Genomic DNA, 18,728 nt, shown 5'->3' with positions numbered 1-18,728 from the left:
AGCTACCTTTTGTAAAACACGATGGATACTTGTGTACGTGTTTGTGTTTCTCTGTGTGAGTGTGAGTGTGAAGGAATGAGGCTGGATGAAGCTTCTTTTATACTTGTAACTGGTGAAAGTTTTAAGATTTTCCCCAAAATGGAACACAAATACTGACTTTGTGCTAGGCAAAAAGAATCCTTTATCATTTTCTCTGTGTTCATTACTACATAAAACATATTTAATATGAAAGTGTTTACTATATATAAAAAACATGGAAAAAACAGCATAAGTTTATGTAGTATACAGGAATAAATTAAACGAAATGACAGAAATTAATAAAATGAAAGATACAAGGAATAGAGCACTGAATAGATAAATATAAAGCAGATTATTTGAGAATACACAGAAGCTAATCTCATGAGATTGTTAAAGCAAAACATTTATTAAAATGAAGAAAATTAAGAATGCAAAAGACACAGTCATAGACAGATAAAGATGAAAATGATAATTCTACATGTAATACATTTGGAATGTTAAAGGAAATGCATGATTTAAAATTATAATTTAAAAATAACACCAGAAGACAGGTTTTATTTAAATAGAACAATTTCCTTAGAAAAGACTGGAGCCATTTTTAAAAAGTTAACAGAATTGATGATTCCACAGCCTAATTCTGTCTAATATCTAAAGATACATAAAACTATTCTACGTACAAGAACCATGAACCCTCCACAACTCACTTGTGATGCTATCTTCTATACCCAAATTTGATGAATACAATTAAAGAAAAATGACTACAACCAGTATCATTTATTTGTGCAAAAATTATAAGTAAGTGCAGGAAATGTACATTATCAAAAAACAAATCATTATGTTCAGTAATTAGATAAGCAGGGGCACCGGGCAGACGGGTGGAGGAGAGGGAGTAGGGTCTGGAAGATGGTGCTGTGCCCGTCTCCAGCATAAAGGGACTTTACTTCTAAATGAGTGCCAGCAAAAAAACAAAAACAAATAAACAAACAAAAAAACCACCGTTAAACCCTATAGCCACGACTGCCCGGTCCCGAAAGGGACTTAACCACAGACATGACCAATCTTCACTATATTATAAGTAACACTGCGGTTAGCACCCCGGCAATGGGTTTCTGTGTGCACCATGGGTAAGGACATGCGCAAAGGGGCCAAACATGACTAAGCACTCCGGGGACAAGAGCCCTCAATTAACCAAGAGCCCCCCTCTAAGCGAGGGTCTAAGACAAAGGGGAGGAGACAAAGACCACCGCTTTTTCCTCTCTTGGATCAGACCACCTCCCATTCTTGGGGATGTACTTTTCGTTTCCTTTTAAATAAATCTTTGAAATCTTACGCTACACAACGCACCATCTCCCAACTGCGACCTTGTCTTCCGGGTATGACAAGAACCGGGTTCTTTACCTTTTGGGGTAACAACTGCAGGAAATGCGCGCCCGCGCTCACGCACCGGGTGAATCTGCAGGAAGTCAGCGCACTTCACCAAAACGCCCTTCTGGAATTAGGACCTCACAGCTTTCGCTCCTTTATTATCTTTATCCTCTCAATGTTGATACGTAAGGCTATAAAACAACTGCATCCTCTGGAGCGTTCAGCTAAAAAAACCACAAATGAAGTGGCACAGATGTCAGACACTCACTTTTCAGTTGGCAAAGTTCCAACTTCCAAAGTTCTGAATTTCACTGTGCATAGTACACCAGACTGCGAGTGAAAATATGAGTGTAGCCAGATTTCGTAAGACTGCAAGACACTTCCGAATTACTGAAAAATTGTGGACCACGTCACCTGGGAGGTTCTTTTCGTGGCTTCCGAGGCCCCTGCAGAGGATGCTATGAGAGAGCACACAGGCTCCTCACCAAAATGAAGATTTACGACCTACCTTCTCCTCCTCCCAGGGCCCTGCTCAAAGCATAGTCGTCCCTCCGGCCCCGCAGGGAATTGGCCCAGGAACCCGGGCCCGGCCCACACGAAAGCCCTCTGCTACCGCAGCCCACGGCCGCTCAAACCCCTTAAGTGAAACGGCGCTTTACGGCGGCCCTTCGTATCCACCGATTCCACATCCACAGATTCAACGGACCGCCGAGCCGACGGTTTGTTGAATCTGCGGATGCGAACCTGCCGACAGGGAAGACGAGGGTAATGCCTTTTCCCAATGATCCACCAAATCCACTGATCCATGGGTTACAGACGTTCAGCTCTACGCCCAACTTTGGGACAATAGTACAGAGTCTCCTCGAACTTTGGAACTTCGTGAGGCCTCTGTTGAGTCCCTGGTGCAGCTCTACTTCTGCCCGATCCCTTCCCCCTTCCTCCCACAGGCGTTAATTCAACGCACTCTCTAATAAATCCCGCGCACGCTTATCTCAGTCTCAGGGTTGGCTTTCCTGGGAACCACGTCTGCAGGCAGCGGGTTCCAGGAGGGGCCTTAATACACAGAATCTGGAGTGGAATTTTGCAGCTGGCAGAAAAGACCCTGCGACCTGTGACTGACAGTAGGGGCACGAAGAACCTCTGGCCGTAGGTAGCAATGCAGTTTTTTAACTTTTCGTAGTTGGACTGTGATGGTGGTTAACCTGCACTGGCAGAGTGGTATGTCACACCTCTGAGAAAGAAGGGGGAATATTAACTATATATTACATGGAACTAGGTGCCTAATGCATAGTTTGCTTAAATTTGGAAAAATATTATTAAAAGCTAAACTCGATTAACTGAAAATAAAGACTAATTGTGAGAACCAGGACTTCTTGGGGGCACATATTTCCTGCCTTAGAGGCCAGAGAAAGCTAAGGCCCAGGGAACCACTCCCACGATTTAAGTGGAAGAATATTTAAACCTCTGCCTAAGGCAGGACTCCTATTCCAAACCAGAGCCTGGTTGGGGAAAATAGCATTCTGATCTATTGAATGAGTACCTCAGGACTGCAGTGCTCAAGAATTCTAAGTTGTCAGCATTCACAGCCTGCAGAAATTGCCTACTCTTTCACATTCACCCATATCTGAAGAGGATGCAGAGGCCTCTCCTTGCAAAATCTAAGTCAATGACTAAATACTTACAACTCAGCTAACAACTAAGGTTAAGTCACAACATCCAGACGTAGGCATATTAGGGACAGTGATTTATTTATCTGACAGGATTAGATACATTTTCCTGGTATGGGATTTCTTTTATTCCCTGACTTGTCTCAGTGTCTTCGTAAGGTATTGTATCCCCAAATAGATAAAAAATACACAGATCAGGCAACCAAAATGTAATAGCAGCAGTGGTCTTGCCTACCATCATTTCCAGGGATCCACTTGGGGAGTTTTTGCCTTGAACCTGCACCTTTGGACTCTATGAGTGTAGAGATTCTCATTTCCAGTGAAAGAATTACACTGTAAAAGATATGAAAAATCCCTATTGAAGTATTGGCTAAAGAGCCTTCCTGGGCATTTCAGACTGCATGTCCCACAAGAACAGGCAAGAAGAGGAGCTGCCATCTCGGAAAAAGTCATCACCTCGGTCTCCAGGGGGAGATCAGGGTTTTCTTAAACAATGGGGCAATGTGTGTGGCAAAACGTTCGCCAAATGACCCATCTACTTGAGTGCTTCTTTGTATTATCTTACCTAATTTTGATAATAAATGGACAAGTACAGCACAAGGGCTTGAGAGAGTCGTGAGGACCAGGAGTTCAGACATCTCAGTAATGAGGGTATGGTTACAGCATTATGTAGAAAATCGAAACCGGCAGTGATGCTGGCTGAGTGCCAGGGGAGGGGAGAGTAGACAGCAGGAGAGAGGGACAACAAGCATCAACTGTGGTCCCAAGACCAGCAACAGAGGTGGACACTGTCGTTTGTTTTACTAATCTTCTTGTAAGTTCCCCCCAGAATGTTCACTGAACTCATGGAGGAGCTTTCCTGGAAAAATGGATCCAGGTGACACAATGGGTGAATTATTGTGAATGCCATTATGTGCTACCTGGATGTTCTTTCAGAAATATTTTCCTCCCCTAGATGCTAGGAGTCATCCCGAAAGAGAACTCTCAGCTGTTAGCTATGTGTACACCAAATCTGCCTTACCCAATGTCACACCTTTTTCCCAGAGTTCCCCATATCCAATGACTGATGAGGATGAAAGTATGAAGACCTCACCCCCATACCCCAAGTAGGGGCAGTCTCTCTACACTGCCATCCCGGCCTCAGAAATCTCCATCGAATGGTGGGGTGCCCTCCATTGTGGCTGCATCTCACCGACACCTCTTTTTCCACCCAACAGTGATGTTCTCTCTTGCCTTCGATAGATCATGACCACAAAGGCATTCCTGAATGTTAACTCCTATCTCAGGTAACCAATCTATGATGTACCTTTTCACTGTAAAAATGTAACTGGATTCCAAATGTAGTAAAGAGGATATTTTTCATTTCTTTTAGGGCGAAAAAATGTTCCACTCCGTAACTGGCCCTCGCATACTCAGATGGGGAAAATGCAAAACAGTTAACCTCAATAAAAGCTTATTTTATGGCTTACTTATATATAGCCAGTGCAGAAATACAGTTAGAGACTGAGAATCAGATAAGTATCAATACTTTATGCAATATGTTTCAAAGCACTGCTCCTCAACCATGAAATAACAGTTTATCTACCATATGTATCTGATTTGTGGACTATTTCCAATTATGGGAAATTTTGCTCATCATAATTGATAGAATACACATTAAAAAGATACGTGGTCTTGTTTTCATTGCTCACTTTGCTAGTAGAAATACAGAATACATATTAATAATGGAATCTATGTAGGCACTAAAAAGCATAAGGTTTTAGCTTGTCTTTTTTGATAATGAAACTACACAGCATGTAAGACGTTCTCTGAATCAGCAGCAATGCTAGCTGAGTGTCAGACATCACTTGATTGAGTTGATGTTCCGTGTCTTCAAAATGGTCTAAAGGACTTACGGTTTCTGGGTTCCCCAAATCTCTTGGTTTCCTGGCAGGGAATTACTTGCACAGGTGTTGAAACATCAAATATTCCTAATCATTCTCTCTAAATATAAACGAGTTAATCAGGTATCGATCTTTTGCTTTCATAAATAAGATACACGCAGCACTGTCTGAAAAGTAAATGCAGCATGAGTGAGAAGAAAATAAATTATGTTCCTTGAGAGATCATTTTATTTTTAGTATTTGATAATCATAAGTTTATGTAATTCATATAATAAATTAAAACAATGAGTTTCATATTTTTATACCTAATTCATAAATGAAGAAACAGATGCAGAAAGGCGTCCAACAGCTGCGTAAAGATGTCCCAGATCATGCTGTTTTTCCTAAAACAAACAGTGCATGGCTTCACAAGTCCTTTCAATCCTATCAAGAGCCGTAATCTCATTGACAGTTCCACTCGAGCAGATATTCAGTGACATTTTTCATCAAACATAGCTGGTTAATAGTTCACAGAACATGTCTTGGTCTGAACTCAGGTATCTCACAGACTTTCTTGTAAAAAATTTCCCACAAGAAACGTGTAAGCAAAAATGTTCAATAAGGCCCTGAAAGAAACCAACAAACAAAAATAACACGAGGTCATCTCTATTTTTGCCAAGTAAAATATGAGAAGATTTCACTACCAGTTTTCCAGCACCTTCCAGAGGCAGACATTAGAGATGGCAGCATTCAAAGCACCAGGATCATGTTAAAGTGTTAGGATCATGTTCTCTCTGCAGAGCTTAATAAAGTACATGAATGAAGGAGCAGGAGAAATCACTTTATATTAATGCTTCCAAGAAGGTCTGGAAACCAGCTATTTGTCTGAGTTGGCAGGCATTTCTCCTACCTGATCACAGTTTATTTCCTTCCTTCCTTCCTTCCTTCCTTCCTTCCTTCCTTCCTCCCTCCCTCCCCCCTTTCTTTCTTTCTTTCTTGCCTGCCTTCCTTTCTTTCCTTTCTTTCCTTTCTTTCTTTCTTTCTTTCTTTCTTTCTTTCTTTCTTTCTTTCTTTCTTTCTTTCTTTCTTTCTTTCTTTCTTTCTTTTCTTCCTTCCTTTCTTTCTTTCTTTCTTTCTTTCTTTCTTTCTTTCTTTCTTTCTTTCTTTCTTTCTTTCTTCTTTCTTTCTTTCTTAGCGATTTTAGAACATTCAGGAGCCTAGCTTTAGCTTCATTGCGCTGTAGTTAATAGCTAGCAAAGGTCAATAGAATATATTTCTTTCCAGATACATACTCAAGACAGGTTTTTACTAGATTCTGACTTTACTGAAGAAAGCAGAACTTGGGAGGAAATGTATGTGCGAGAATATATTGAAATAAAACCATGCTCCTTCTTGCTCTGTGACCTTGGTGTAATAACCTCATCAGCAGAATAATGAGTGTTTTCAGGGATATTTTGCAGATTAGAAAAATGATCGTCAAGGCATGTTTCAAATCTTAGACAAGGAACTGTATGGATTGAGGCTATTAGTTTTTCTTGTAAACTGTTAACGGAACCATTTTCAGTTCAAATACATTTATCAATGCTTTTTTTGTAGGACATAATGTATTACATAGAAACAAGAAATACATATAAAAGTAATGAGATGAAAAATATTTGAGGGCGAACATTTTTAATGAAGCTGCTTTTAAGCATGGTGCAGCATTCTGAATTATATTTAATTTCAGCAGAGGTCAGTCAATCTATGCTCCTCCCAAGATTAATATGAAGTGCATCCTTGAGCAGTTTTAATCATTGGAACCGAAGTGACCCTAGAGCAAAAACAAAGGTTAGCTAGAAGTTTTGCTACAGATCAGCATTTTCTTTGAAGTTCAGGATGCTGAGCACAAATGCCGCTTATAAGCCATGTTTATACTTTAAGAAGAAAAATACAAAACACTTTTAAGAAAATACTTATTTCATCTAATTAGAGATAAAGTAAATTTTTAAATATATGTAACTAATTAATTTGCTAATTCTTACATAAAATACATAGTTTCAAAATAGATCTTATAAAAATATACACTTAGACTACCAATAAACAAATAATATTAGGCCATTGTGTCTGGGGAGCAGGGCTACTGATACATCTGTGCTTATGTCAGTCCAGAGCTCAGGAACTGACAAAAATAGTCAGACAACAAACACTGGTTGCATGTGTAAGTAAATGAATTAAATTGTTAAGCTTATAAACATTGAATCTTTTAGGATCATTTTGCTCTTGAGTCTAATCGCAAAACTTGAAAGAGTCACACAGATTTCAGGGCAGCCAGAAGCCCCCTTGGGTCTACAGAAAACCTCAGTCTTGTAATAGATACATGTGAAAGGAAGTCTCAAAATCACTGGGCTCCAGAAAAGTACTAGTAACTCAGTTGATTTGCAAAAGATTGGGAAGTGGTTTGGAAATTGTAAGTAAAAATATAATGAATTTTTACTAATGCCTAGTGACCACGAGCAGCATATGTATATTAAATAGCCTTATCAGCCAAAATAAAAGTCGTCTGAGCATGCTCAGACAGCTTTGTACTGGATTATCTTTACTTAAATCAAAGATGTGTGTTCTCTCTAGCATAAAAATGTATCATAGAAAATGCAGACTAAAATCACCTTTAAGTGAGTTTTACATTATTTCAGACCCTGAAATTAAAGCATATAATGTCTAAACCATAATTTTAGAAATTTATGTAATATGTTTTAAAGATTCGATTGCCCTAAACTCTACAATGCAATGTGTAGTACTGGAATATAATACAGGGAAAGCCCACAGTTTGGACATGTACAGAATAAGCACTATGGCCTCTAATTTAGGGACAGGAATTAAAGGTAAAAAAAAATGTATGTACAAATAGTATACAAATATCTATGCCCATCATCTCGAGTAACTTACGAGATTGAGCTTTATCAAGGAGAAAGGAACTGGGTATCACATTTTGGCAACATCTTTCAAAACTGGCATATTATATGAATATTAAATTTGACACTCTCATAAAAGCTTGCGTTTGTATTTATAACATGTCACTTTCTAATTGCTTTTTTAATACTTTGCCTCCATAGTAATTTCTTTATCCTGACAGTTTTTATAGACTAAGTTTGAAAACATTTCAAAAGATTGTTTTTTACTCTAATAAGCAAGGAATTATAGCTGGACTTTGAAACTGCAAAGTCTTGCAATTCTGAGAAATCTTATCCACTGGAATATTGAAGAAAAATGCTAAAGACCTTTTAAAAATTCAGGATAGTAGATTGATCGTTACATGTATAATTGATTCCAGGTGTTATATTGCTTCCTTTCTAAATATGCAGATAAATAATTGGGAAATTTGGAAATCATCTAGTGAAATAATCCACAATATCTCTCAATATTTTAATATACTTCATTTTACCTTTTTTGATTGTTTACCTACCATATTTTAAAATCAACATTAGCTGTGAATATTATTTTTTTTCAGCAGTTATACTTACTAACGAGTTTTCCTATTTTGCTTTTACGATTTTCTGATTTAAACTCATTGGCCTCTGTTACATCCTTTGAAGAATTTCTGAGAAGCATTATATATCTGTGTTTATCCTTCAGTATTTGAACAGCACAAACATACTTTCATGCATGTGTGTGTGCACGTTTGTATGTTTTACAGGGTTATACAGCACTGATAGTGGTGTGATCCTATGCATTCTCTTGAAAATCATGGTCCAGGGAAACACAGCTGCTTGCAATTTCTGATACACAGGGCATTTTTACACCCATGTTCTTTTAAACTCACTGCCTGAAGCAAGGTTAGTAGCATTCTTGCAAATCACCAAACTATATTTTAATGTAGTAAATATCTATAAGGTCTAGCTGCCAATCATAGTATTCCTTCCCTAGGTTTTTACATTTGCTCCTTTTTTTTTCTTTCTAACTTAAATATTGATCTAGTACATTTCTTTTAGCCTTTCATGAGCTTTTGAAAATCTGACCCACTCATAACTTCACATGTTCTATTGATACCTAAAGTCCTCAAGTGAATTTTTGAGACCAGTATCAAATGTGACAATACCAGGTATTTGGACTCTGAGAAGACAAGTTCCTCTCCCAAGGACAAAATGTCAAACAAGACTAGAAAATGGTGTAGCCTGGTCCACGTGAGGACCTAAGCTTCAGGAAGCTGTGGGAAAGAAGAGAGAGATGGCAGGAACAGTAAATTTGGGTTTGTGGAATTCAGAGTCCTCTGCACATGACGCTTGGATAAGCTTATCTGATCCACGAAGTGTGATCACAATTCTGCAGATTGTACAGCACTAGTAATGAGCTACAGAAACAGGAAGTTAGGTTAAGCTAATTTTTATTTCAAAACATATTATATATATTGTATATCACTATCATTTTTCTTCCATTTGCCTCATACATTTTAGGTTCATTGATGGCTGCCCATTGCCTGGTAAAAAATATCTAGTGGAGGTGATCCTATCCATCTATTCCCGGAGAGCACCTGCACTGTATCATTTAGGTAGAAAGACTCTATGTGTTGATATCAGAAAATTTTATTTGAATTCAAACTTCAACTGATATAAGCTGATATTTAATTTAAACTTGATACTTTTTTTTCCTTATTGGCCAAAGAATGCCAATTTAATAATTCAATTAAAATGATTCAATGAGGTTTAGCATGGTACCATGGGAAAAATATAGCTTTGGTTTGTTATGTGATAGGGAAATATTTGCCTGAATCTGATACCTATAGGATATGTGATCTTTGACAAGGAACTTGGCCTCTTGAAGCCAAAAAAGTAACATAGAACAAGAGTAACTTCCATTGCTGACGGGAATGATTTCAGATCATGTCTTTAAAGTACCTTGCACAGTATGAGAGCATCACACAAGGTAGATGTAACTGCTATTGTTCTTAATATTTTAAATTAAAAACTACTTGATAATAAGGAGTCTGATATTGCTAGTATCCTGTGTCGTTGTTTGGCTTCCTTGTTTTCCTACTTACAAATATCTGCTTTATTAATCTCACACTTTTTCAATGAGAATTTGAAATGTTAACACATGGGAAAGAGCTTGAAAAATGGCAGGCATTCTTGTGATAATAAAAACACACTGCTTGTTGAACATATGAGTATGAAAGGAAATCAAATGAGGAGCAGACAAAAAGCCCTGTTGAGAGCTTCAGAAAGACAGACCCACATATTCAAAGTAGCCCTTTAGTTCTTTAAGCTTAATATCAATGAAAAAGAAAAAAAAACCCACAGGCATATTTTGTATATTCTTGCCACTTCAATTAAGTGCCAAATATTTTCAACTCAAAAAATAACTCAAAAATAATCATAATAGTAAATAAATAAATAAGCAAAAACAAACAAAAAATTAGCTCAGATTTGATGTGTAGAGGTGACTTGATATGTCTTTAATCCTTACAAATATTAAACCACCTAAAAATGAGGTTAACAGTATTTAAGTTTCTATACACTTTAAAAACAGGAAGTTAAAAACATCAAAACAATGTATGGAGAAACAAACCTAAAAGATAGCAATCAAATAATTATGACAAAATTTTTTAAAAATCTCCTTGAAACAAGCAATATAGAGAAATATATATGCATATATATATAAATATGTATAAATGCAAATATACCTATTCTTATGTCAGAAGTATTTGATATGTTATAATGTTAAGAATAATTCAGAACTGTCAAAGTTGTAGGCAATATACATCTTTATGGGCTTAAAATGATATAATAAAGATTATTTGTTTCTAAACAATAGTACCAAATGTTTGTCTTACATAAATTTTCTGCTATTTTCTGTAACACCAGAAAACTAATTAGAAAATTGAAAGATACCACCAGAAATAAGACAGAAAGAGTGTTTTGTCTTTATTAAGATATGCCTTCAGGATAATGAAAATTAAACTGACAAAAGGACATCTTGGCTAAATGCTCTCTATTGCATTTGATTCAGATGATGAACATAAAAGAATAAGTTACTTTAATCTTTAGAAGAAAACATTACAACGTGTCACATATACCCTTTCATATTAATTCTAATTTCTATCATCTGGAATAGGACATGAATGTAATTTGAAGTCTGTTGGGAAGCACTGTACAATAATTGAAAGGCATTTTATTTATCAATGTCCATAAAAATTATAATAACTCCCTGGGCAGAGTTATCTTTTTTAATCACTCCAGAGAGCATCACTTGTTGCCATCACTCTAACAACATTCCTCAACAAAGTACATTTTTAAAAATTAAACTTTTTTGACCACTAAACTCTAACCAAAATATTTTACGATGGCATTTGAGTAAATTAAAATGATTAAATTTTTCTGGGATTACATAATTTTTTAAATGCAATCTAATGAGCTTTGGTTTTGCCATGCAATCTCAGAGAAGACAATGAATAACTTTGTGTCTCAGTATCTTCAACTTATGAAGTTGCAAGGATTTGGCACTAAATCGTATTCCCATGATGAAGTTCCCTGACTCACATTAGTGAATAGACAAGTTATTTGAATATATAACATTGTTTAATAATAATAAAGCCAAAAGAGGGTGTTCGTTTTAAGAATTGTAATGTTCAGATTGAAGATACGAGATTCAATGCTCATTAAGAAATAAACAGAAGAAAATGAGAAGATTAGGAAGTGGGAGAGAGAGTAAGCTACTTGATAGTATTTAGCCTCAAGGAAGAAGTGAAGAAGTATGATTCTGAGCACGTGTGGATTATCCTGGGATGGAAGGAAGAACCCCAGGTCTTTGAAAGAGTGTGAGAGGAAGCTAAGTAAGGGAGGTTCATTTCTTTGTAAGTATACTAAAAAAAATTTTTTTGAGACAATTTGCTGATTTATATTTTCCTCTGAGTAAAACTGCCATTTGCTGGCAATAAAATGAGAGTTGGGCTGGTAAAATCTTTCGACTATTTCCAGAAAGCTTTGGAAAGACTAGAAACATATAGAAGGTCACTGTGCATCTTGTGATATCAATTGAGATCGGAACTCAAAAATAATTGTATAAAGTACATGAATATGTAATTATACAGTAGAAGTTTACTAAATTCTAGGAACGGAAATGGAGAAGAGTGTTGGTTAATTCAGAGTCTGAAAGAATGTCAGTGAAGCAAAGGAGTCATTAGAAGACTAATTGATTGAATTGGTCAATATTTATGTTATTGATTTGGTAAATATTTAACTTTATCTATATTGAGCCCATGAGGCTTTCCAGTTACTTAATTATTTGATTTGCTTTCTAATGGTTACTATCAATGCAGTTTCTTCCCAATGCCCCTTATAGTCCACTCCCATTACTCATATACTCACTTTAAATTAATTAAATTCAACTCCTTTGTGCAGTTTCCCTTCCCAGAAATCTGTATTGCAGGTGTTGGAAATGTTGACTCACCGTAAAGAGTGGAGACACTATAAACTCATGGTCTTCACCCATCAGAAACTGCACAGAAATCTTCCATTTCCCCCCAAGTCACAGTTCTCTTTCCATCTTTATGGCACCAATGCAAGTTTTCTGGTAATTCATTAAGTTACTTATTTAAAATTTATCATGTAATTCAAATCTAGTAGGGGAGACACTTTTTTTTAATCACTTTTATCAAAATATCGTAAGTGCTCTGATCAGAGAAAGGCAACATGATGTAAGGATACGAGGCAGAAGCTACTCACAGAGAAGTGCTGAGTCAGGGAGAGGAATATCTACGTTGAGCAGTGTGGTTGAGATGGTTTACCTCACTGAGAAGTGGGGGATGTCAGAGGATTCCAGACAAAGTGGGAAGTTCCAGCATCAGAGCTACCATGATGCACTTAAGAAGGGACAAGTTTACCGTGGCAGGGTAGCACCACGGAGTGGGGCAGGACTTGGGAGAAAACTTCCTGGAAAAGTGCAAATTCTTCATAAGCGTGTTTTGATGGACAAAGAGCAGTTAGGTTAATGGGGAAAAGCAGGTTCCTAGAGAGAAAGGAAAACATGATCAAGTTCATGTGAAAATGAAATGTCCCTACTAGACTATCCACGTGGTCTGCTCTGGCATGTTCCGTCCTGAAGTGTGCGCAGCCTGAAACTTCTGTGCAGCTGTTGTTATGGTTGTGAATTGTATTTTTTCAAAGTGAACAGACAAGATTTTGATTCGTACAGAAGAATGTAAAGAAGAAATTAAATCACCTGTCATTCTACCAGAGTTGCCTACATTTAGCATTTCAGTAAATTTTCTTGAGTTATTTTTCTACCCATGTGAGAAGATATTTTTCATTAGAAGGATCACTTCTGCAGAGGTATCCATTAGCCCTTAGGAACTCTTCAATTTTACCAAAGATAGTGAATCCTAAAAAGCCACAGTCTTTTTTTTTTTTCCTTTCTGTTGGCATATGTGCAAATTTTTTGTAATAACAGACTTTAAGAAAGACAACTTCAGATTGAGGCTTATTTCAGCGTATTTCCACCTAGAAGTTATCTCCTAATGCAATTTCCTCAGATATGAATTAAATATCTCTCTAAGTTGTGCTTCAAATATGTTTTTATAAAAGGGCACTTTGGGCTACTTTGGAAATTGCTATGATAATTGTCAAAATATTTGACCACTTACAATCTCTTGATGAAATTATACTAATCACATTTTTCACTGCCTCTTCTCTGTCGTTCCTGCAATTAGACCCTACTCTGTCTTCTTTCAGCCTGGACAAAAGTGAAGATGAAATTCCACAGGCAACATGGCATCTATCCTTTTCTCTAATAAGTACGGTTTAAAACTGTAAAGTACGTAGGAGAATAGGTGTTCTCCACGGACCGCTGTAAGCTGTGGGAAAGTGTGTCTGCTGCTCTCAGCACCTCTAGTGAATTTAGAATTAAGGAGGTAAATAAACATACAAACAAAATCTGCTTTGGGATAGAAAGACTTTGGTGTAAATCAGGCCTTCACACATACCCTGTGATGACTGGCAATTTGCTTAACTTCACATACACTCTGCTTCCACATCTCTAATATAGATTCAATAATTCACATTAGAAATTTGTTTTTAATATAAAAAGGAGTTGTTATATTTGAAGTGTATGGTACATAGTAAGAACTCAAAAACGCTACTTTCTATCTTTTTTGATTTTTGATCTCCCAAGCCCACGGTTTTGAATCCCCAACTTTCAATTACAATGCCTGATACATGCATGATACTCATGAAAAGTTTGTTGTACTAAACTCAGCTAAAACATTTCAGTGTAGGTTTTAAAAAATATTTTATTAATCATATATGAAACTTTTTAGCCTTTAGACTTTTATTTTTGCCGTGATTCTAATTGATTTTTCCATAATAGTTGCTTTCCCACATTGTAAAATATAGTACACTTTATAGTCTGAATGCCTGAATGCCTACTTACTGTTTAAAAGTAGGCTCAGGGTCAGCTCAGCAACCATCTTTTCCAACATCCTGAGTCTTTCTAAGAACTCTCACCCCCATCTTGTCATAACACACTGTTTCTCTTTTAATACACTTACCAAATTATAAAATAATATTTTACCTTACATGGCTGATTCTAGCAGCTGGCAGCTCTCCTCAAGAGAAAAATACTGTTATCACTGCAGGGTCCGGAATAGAGAAGGCTGTTAATTATTTTTCTGAAACAGCTGAAAGAATATAGAGAAAATAATTAGAATTATGAAGAAAAAACCTCTAAGGAAAGTAGTTATAAAAATAATCAGGAGAAACAAGTTTTATAACAATTGTTAAGATAACCACATGAGTGCATTTGGTACTTGATAAAGAAAGGTATCAAATACATTATTTTAACAGACAATGTTAACAATTCGAGGCTGTTTCACGTAAAAGAAATATTCTAAAATATTCCAGAAATTAATATGGCTTACTACTACACATTACACTACATGATTGAATATGATTAATATGTTCCTGTTCTAAATGAGAAGTGATTTTGTGTAAACTTCTTAGTGATTTGTTTGTGATTATGTCATCAGATGAGGAAAAGTTAGCGTCATTATCAGTCTAATCAAAAGGAGTTTTGGCAGACTGTATTAGGATTTCCTTCCCTTCAGGGCTGGGAAAAGAAAGCGGTACTGTGTGGAATATTAAACTGTGTGCATGCATTGTTTTAAAATATACAACACATTGAGAACAGTTTCCTACAGGCCAGCATGTCTTGGCTAAAAGAATGTTTGTTTGCTCACAGTTACCAAACTCTGCCTACATAATACTGATGTAGTAATGGAGCTATGAATAATTTAACTTCCAGTCCAATGAATAAGCCTTTGAAGAAAAAAGATCGGTGTGTTTGATGTAAGCCAGTTTCAGACGTATCAGCATTAGTGAAGAGGGACACATCATTAGATGTTGTCACAGAGGAAGAAGGAAGGATGTCTGAGACCAGTGTTCTTATCCCGGATGCTCAGTAGAATAATTTGGAAGTTTTTAAATTATCAACGTAAGATAACCAGTGACACTGGTGATTGAATTCTTCGGGACCTGGGATGGACATTCATATTTTTTAGAGCTTACTAGGCAACTTCAAGGGGCAGCTTGGCTTGAGAACTGCTGGCTTAGGCAAAGAAGGTAGAACTCCCAGCTGGAGATGGATGGAGTCCACTTCTTTTTCAGATGCTGTTTTGACTGACTCCTACTATCTCCCACAGAGCAAGAACCAAACAGGAAGACCAGGGATTGGAGACTGGAGACTGGGGGTGTGCTCGAATAGGTAGGTGTGCTGTTTTTATTTCTTCTCTGAAAGCACACATTTGGTGAGTTTTTTCTCTTTCTCTCCCCCTCACCCTTTTCTGATGCTTTGTACAGTTGCATTATATTCATGAAAATAGTTTATAAAAGCCTATTTTGTATTTTTGTATTTGTGAAACAAATTAATAAATGACCACACAGCATTGTATCTATAGAATGAGTAATGGCAATTATTTGATTGCAATTTAAAAATATTATTTCTTATTAAATATAAAGTAACAAAAATAGAGTTCTATACATGCATAGTTGTATAGATGTACAGAGCAGTATGACACAGTAGTCTATTAATTTGTAAATAAAGGACCTTGAACACTGTCAATTATATACACATATAGTTTTAAGTTCTGTGTTTGAAGTTTTTCAGACAAAGCCAGCCATATGTAAATTGTATTTTTAAACTTTTTGCGTGGCACACAAATCACGTGGAATTCATTTCCTTTCTTAAATTAACAGGTTATCAGTCTGACACTCTTGCAGTAACAAACAATTTTGCCTACAAGAACCTGACTTGTTAGACCTTCATATATGTTATCAACATCTGTTAATTACCAGCAAACTATTTCCATACTTGCTGTTATTATAACAATAAATCATGTTGCAGTCTGTTCTAGCTCTACAAGATTATAAGTTCCTAATTATCATTTCAACAACTTAGTAGGAAAGTGATTAAGCGAAGAAAAGAAAAATAAGAAACAATCACTGAAGATTTTAAGGATATAGTGATATTTATTGTATAGAGGAAGGCTCTGAGAGGAGATATAAAAACTGGGGGTTTCATCAGAAGGAAGTAAGTACAAAGAAATAGATAATTGGATTTGAAGTGTATTTAAATGATATGATAAACATCAGAAAGATTTAAGACATAGAATTAAGCAATCTTTCTGGATAACTGGATTCAGGGACTGGAGAGAAAGATGCTTATGCTATTTTCAAGTTTCTAATTGGTAAAATTGTGTGGACAATAATGAGTTTGCATCTTCTGTAATATTTATTCCATTTTACATTATTAGGTAGAACATGTTCAATCATTTGTCATTAACCCATATAAAATCTCATGAATAAAAAACTAACACCTAGGTAAGGTGAATCATAAGCACAACTATGTTCTCCTTCAACAAATTAACAACTATAGAAAAATAGTTGAATAGAAACAGGGAAATATCTAAGTATAGAAAGTACACTTTTAGTACAATTTAATTAAGGGCTACAGTAGGTTCATTGTAATATACTGTAAGGTTAATTGACACTACAGTTAAAATTTTTTTTTAAAGATTTAGTTGAGGTATGAAGTCAAGAGAATAAAAAGTAAAGTTTGAGGGAACTGAATGCTAGGGATTTTTCCCAAAATACAGAGACCTTTGGTAAAGAGAGGAATTGGGTAAATTAAAAGAATATTGAAAAAATGATGAAAGAAAAGCTTTCTATCACAAACTTTCAGTTGGATTTTTTTTTAAGTATGTTTCTGATTTTCTTGGCTCAAACTTTGATAAGCAGTAGGTGTTTCTGCTGAAACCTATTTATAGCAAAGCTGTAAAGTTTGGCAAAGTAGGAACAAGATGTTTTTACTAGATCTCTTCTCCTTCCTTAATAGTTCTATAATAAAAAGAGCTATTGGTGATCTATAGAAAAACGATGTATTTCATTTTGTAATTACATTTAAGCATTTCACATATAAATGCACGTGCAATAAATGTGTACACACAAGAAATATTAACTCATGCTACAAAAAGAGTTCAAAATTTAATCACATTTACTTCCCAACATGCTGATAAACTGGAGACCATTTCTCACAGATAGTTGGTGTTATTTTTTATTTGTTAACTCTTGTTTATGTACTTATAGTTTTTATTCAGGTAAATTATGTACAGTGAAAGGAAAAGACTGTAAGTATAAAATTTGATGTTTTGACATGTTTCCACAAAGCTACTACCAAAAATAAAATCAAGGCATGGAACGTGTCCCGTCCCTCAGAAAGTTTCCTCTGACTACCTTCAAGTTAGTCTCTATAATCCAGAGGCAAAAGCTGTTGTTTTTTCTATCAGATCTTGCTTACACAACAACTCCACATAAATAGAATTCTTCGTATGTCAGTCTCTTATATTACTTTCAATATAATGATTCTGAGAATAATCAATTGTTGTGAGCAGCAGATATATTCCATTGTGTGCTATACAACAATATGTTTCAACCCCTGTTGAAAATGCTTCATTTCTAATTTGTTGGGATTTTTTAATTATTATGATTTGGTGTTTTATCATGAATTTTCTAAGTGATTTTAGTGCCTCCATGGAGATACAGATTTTTTTCTGTCTAATAAAGGGAATTTCATTGATAGACTTAATTTTGAATATTTAATGAATTCTGCATTCCAATCATACTTGGTCATTGTTGTATTATACTTTTTATATAGGGTTGAATGCTCTCAAATATACATACATATATAAAGAAATAAAACCTACTCTACATAAATTATTCCAGAAATTAGAAGAGGATAGAGTATTTCCTGCCTCGTTTGACAAGGAGAGCATTATCCTGATAATAAAGCCAGAGTCATTAAAATAAAAGAATCTATAGACTAATATTCTTCATGAACATAGATGCAAATGTGCTTAATTTGATTTTATAGCATTTCAAATTCAGCAATATGCAAGAAGCATACTACATCACCACCAAGTGGTGTTTTCCCAAGAATGCAAGGTTGGTTTATCATATGACAAAAAAATAAACAAAAACTCAACTATGTAACCATATGTGATAGCCTGAATAATTGCCCACCAAAATGTCAGTGTCTGAATTCCTGGAACCTATGAATATGTTAACTTACAAAGTCAAAGGGACTTTGTAAATATTGTTAAATATCATGAGATGGAAGATTATCCTGAATTATCCAGGATAAGAGTCTTTTAAGAGTCCTTATAAGAGAGAGGTATAGGGAGATTTAATCACAGAATAGGAGTACCAGGATCATGCAGTACAAGAAAGATGCAGCAGTTTGTTCTAGGCTTTGAAGATGGAGGAGGGGGCTGTGAGCCAAGCTCATGAAAGGAGTC

The 18,728-nt window shown here is 35.8% G+C and overlaps 2 long non-coding RNA genes across 4 annotated transcripts in view; both read right to left on the bottom strand.

Annotated features, from left to right (window-relative positions):
- Nucleotides 1-2,013, bottom strand: part of LOC116285260 (uncharacterized) — a 137,254-nt gene extending 135,241 nt beyond the window's left edge. Inside the window, exon 1 of the long non-coding RNA XR_012063593.1 lies at nt 1,892-2,013. This is a non-coding gene — a long non-coding RNA (uncharacterized lncRNA). The remainder of the gene's footprint in view (nt 1-1,891) is intronic.
- A 4,553-nt stretch (nt 2,014-6,566) lies between these two features.
- The window catches only part of LOC140688777 (uncharacterized), a 107,686-nt gene continuing 95,524 nt past the window's right edge, over nt 6,567-18,728 (bottom strand). For 2 of the 3 annotated variants that reach the window (XR_012063591.1, XR_012063590.1), the window contains exons 3-4: nt 14,453-14,558; nt 12,540-12,892 (exon numbers count right to left, since the gene is read on the bottom strand). This is a non-coding gene — a long non-coding RNA (uncharacterized lncRNA). Of the gene's footprint in view, nt 6,723-12,539; nt 12,893-14,452; nt 14,559-18,728 lie in introns of those variants that run through there. The other variant, XR_012063592.1, reaches the window with a different exon arrangement.

Source organism: Vicugna pacos, chromosome 23 (assembly GCF_048564905.1).
Source record: "Vicugna pacos chromosome 23, VicPac4, whole genome shotgun sequence".
Classification (NCBI taxonomy): Eukaryota; Metazoa; Chordata; class Mammalia; order Artiodactyla; family Camelidae; genus Vicugna; species Vicugna pacos.
The sequence above is the reverse complement of the archived record's forward strand: the minus strand, read 5'-3'. Positions and strand labels throughout refer to the sequence as shown.